The sequence below is a fragment of the Limulus polyphemus genome, unplaced genomic scaffold, assembly GCF_000517525.1.
Source record: "Limulus polyphemus unplaced genomic scaffold, Limulus_polyphemus-2.1.2 Scaffold80, whole genome shotgun sequence".
In the NCBI taxonomy this organism is placed as follows: Eukaryota; Metazoa; Arthropoda; class Merostomata; order Xiphosura; family Limulidae; genus Limulus; species Limulus polyphemus.
In genome coordinates, this window is record NW_013665690.1 from 379,883 (window position 1) to 384,097 (window position 4,215).

At 33.7% G+C, this 4,215-nt stretch overlaps 1 protein-coding gene across 1 annotated transcript in view; it reads right to left on the minus strand.

Annotated features, from left to right (window-relative positions):
• The window catches only part of LOC106467413 (Kv channel-interacting protein 4-like), a 100,888-nt gene that overhangs the window by 27,347 nt on the left and 69,326 nt on the right, over positions 1-4,215 (minus strand). The gene's annotated exons all lie outside the window — the stretch shown is intronic.

A 4,215-nucleotide genomic window follows, 5' to 3' on the forward strand; every position in this document is an offset into this window, starting at 1 on the left:
CCCACCCACCGCCAACTCTTGGGCTACTCTTTTACCAACGAATAGTGGGATTGACCGTCACATTATAACGCCCCCTCGGCTGAAAGGGCGAGCATGTTTGGTGTAACGGGGATTCGAACCCGCGACCCGCAGATGGCGAGTCGAGCGCCCTAACCACCTGGCCATGCTTGGCCTCGAAATATAGTAAAATTGTTATTACAAAAATGCCCATGTTATTAGCAAGTGTTTATTCCGTACTCGAATTGAGAAGGAACAGTGAGTAAAACAGCTCCTTTTATTAAATAAATATAGATTTCGTTCCCTTGTTAACAAAATCATGAGAATGGGTGTGACTTTAGTGATTTAGTTTAGCCTCAGTAATCAATATTAACTTCCAATTAGAGCAGGCAATCTACTTAGATCAAAGATAAGACAACCTGGAAACAAGCATGGCTAATTAAATATATTGCTCTTAAGCTCTAAGTTATAAAGATTATAAAGCATTGTTTCTTTTCATGGGTACCCTCGATGTCAACGATATTTTTGGCAGTAAACCTAATAATCTCTCACGAGATTCAACCAGTTTAGGAGATTGAGATTAGTCCTTAATACATACATTATGTTGCATTGTATAATATAACTCGAATAATAAGAAATTAAACGTACCTAACTGATAACTTTAAAGAAATAGTAAAGTATACTTTACTTATGGAACAAACAAACATTAGTTATTAGCTTCAAGTACCCTCACAGTGTTCAGTTACAGTCGTACTGATTCTCTCTGTGACAAACATTGTCTTCAAAAGGCATTGGTAAAGTTGGTTTTTAGTTTGTTCATAACATTTGTTTTATGCAAATGTATTGCTAAATCTTAATTTTGATCTAATTAGTAAATGATCACAGTATAATTGTATATATATGACTCTACCAGTGTAGTGTAACTTTTTTCACTATATTTATGGACATCTCTTTGTGAAGTAATTACAATTCGAGTGCAGAATCTATATTTTCTTGATGTTCTTGTAAACGTCAACGCTAAGGTCAAATTGTTCTCCATGATTTCTTTTGCAAATATGTTATAAGGTAAAACCATTGCATCTCGTGCACAGAGGCATTGACTCCATACTACAGTAAACAATACGGTAAAATAATGGGAGAGGCATTCACTCCACACCATAGTAAACAATACGGTAAAATAATGGGAGAGGCATTGACTCCATACTACAGTAAACAATACGGTAAAATAATGGGAGAGGCATTGACTCCATACTACAGTAAACAATACGGTAAAATAATGGGAGAGGCATTGACTCCATACTACAGTAAACAATACGGTAAAATAATGGGAGAGGCATTCACTCCACACCATAGTAAACAATACGGTAAAATAATAGGAGAAAAATAAATTACAACTATCGGTCAAATGCCGGAAGCTAGATCGAAACAGAGTCATCATATACAAATTATTCGGCTAACTACACTTGAAATTTCATTTTGAGAATTTTTAAATTACATAGTTTTGTATCAAAGAAGATATCCTTAGCGAGATCAAAGACACGGAGAAACGATCGAATAAAAGGCAACTTTAAAAGCGGTTAATAAACAGTTTGTTTTCACAGGAACGGTCATCACTAAAAATTTCATGTACACAAATGTTTTAAAATTATATTATGCGTGAATAACGTTTCCATGCTAGGTATTTGCAAAATTATTTAAGGTTTAGTTTTTACACACGCTTTTCGTCTGCCCGCCTTACCTAAAAGTTTGGTACGATTCATACACTGAAATTCACTTTATATAAGGTTTCGGATGCAAGCAATCAAACAAATAGCTGGTTAGTTATACTCCTTCTCCATCAGTATTCTGAGTAATGGCTGCAATCTGACACCACTATCAAAAATATTAACGTAACTCCATGGTGGAACAGTACGTTTTAAACTTCAATTGAACGTGTGTTGCTAACAGGTAATTTAACGTGGTCGGTTTAAAGTTACTAAAATTAATAATTGAAATTTCTCAACTTCATTTCTTTTACATAATATAAGTTATTGGTTAATGTAATTTTTGATGTTGTTGACTACTATTTGAAAATTAAAAGGTGGGGATACATCAGATATAATTTCTGTTCTTTTTCTAATGTTGTCAAGTTATTCTTTGATAGATTGTTTATGCAGAGTTTTTCATGATGAGTAAACTGGAATGGACGGTAATTGCCTGTTGTAAAAACACAAGTGTAGAGGACGACGTTAGGAAAGTCTTCCGATTTTCGTCAAGTATGTTAACTTATATTCGGAATATTATTTTTGTACGTATTTTATCACTAATGAAAGGGCACTGTGAGCTGAAAAATAAATAACGCAGTATAAAAATTTGCATTTTTCCGAAGGCTAATTTCTAGGTGCCCTAAAAGATGCGCAAATATAGTGCACTACATGCTTTTGTAGGAAAATTATGGTCCAAACTTAATAATTTTCGAACGAGATTTCACAAAATAACTAAAATGTTTACTGTTTGCAGCAAAATATGTGGAAATATTTAGTAAATACAAACACTGATAAATCACAAATGATTTGTCCAGCTTTGAAATAAATAACGGGATTGGTTTGTGGAGCATGTTCAGTGGCGTCGTGGCTCGAACCTTGGACCATTCGATCCACAGTTTGACACGCTAATAACTAGGCCGTATTCAGCATTTATGCTACCATTTTTGTTGTTACCTGTGTGTGCGAGAGGTCCTAATGGTTATCTCGGTGTTGGATGTTTTCTTATGTTGAATCCTATGGGATTTTACCCTCCACAGAATGAAATATTCGTTTGAATAAATAATAAGGGATATTATTTTTATTTTACGTTTTAGGTCTATGACGCTTATCATACTTATGCCAGTATTTTTAGCCTCGGCATAGCAGCTCATAGAATGGCTCCGAGTTTTTTTTTTTTTTCAAGTGCAAACTTTTAGCTCATAGCTCCGTTATCTCTTGCCCGATTTGAGATCTAATTACATTTTTGGACTCATGAAGCTAAACCCTTTTGATTGATGTATTTGACCACGCCCAAGGTTTCATAGATTAATTTACTCTAATCCTGCCTAAAATAATTTCAGTTTGAGGGTAGGCTGGTAAAGATCCTGATGAGTAATAAAATCGAATTGGGTATATGCACGCCCCACGCTTAGTATTGCCGGTGCACAAAAATGAAGATAATAATAATAAAAAAAAAGGTCTGATAGATTAATTTACTCTAGTCCTGCCTAGAAGAATTTCAAATGCAGGGTCTATTGAAGATTCCCTCCTGTTATATTCATCCCCATTCATCAATTTTATACTAGCATCGTTTTGACGACTAATAGTATTTTAAATATAATATTTACTTCGGTAGCGATTTGGTAACTTAAGGTATGTTAAATAAATCAACCTATCGCGAGTCTTAGCAGGACATATTAGGAGTCACACTCCATTCTAACTCAAAAAGATCCATACATTTTGGACAGTATTACTTATGCATAATAGCTGGAGTTAGCAATACAAATCATTCAGTGTTTTATTTTTATCCTTTCGAGTTTTTGAAGGTTCCATGTGACGTTGCTGGCTGTATCGACTGTGACCTTTCTTCACCTTCACAAGACGTTATGTACATAATTTTCTTTAAAATAACACCCAGATAGATCTATTAACTAATACAATAATAGCTGACCTAAATATTCCTTGTATGATAGATCTATTAACTAACACAATAACACCTGACTTAGATATTCCTTGTATGATAGGTCTATTAACTAACACAATAACACCTGACTTAGATATTCCTTGTATAATAGATCTATTAACAAACACAATAACACCTGACCTAAATATTCCTTGTATGATAGATCTATTAATTAACACAATAACACCTGACTTAGATATTCCTTGTATGATAGATCTATTAACTAACACAATAACACCTGACCTAAATATTCCTTGTATGATAGATCTGTTAGCTAACACAATAATAGCTGACCTAAGTATTCCTTGTATGGTAGATCTATTAACTAACACAATAACACCTGAGCTAAATATTCCTTGTATGATATATCTGTTAACTAACACAATAATAGCTGACCTAAATATTCCTTGTATGATAGATCTATTAACTAACACAATAACACCTGATTTAAATATTCCTTGTATGATATATCTATTAATTAACACAATAACACCTGACTTAGATATTCCTTGTATGATAGATCTATTAACT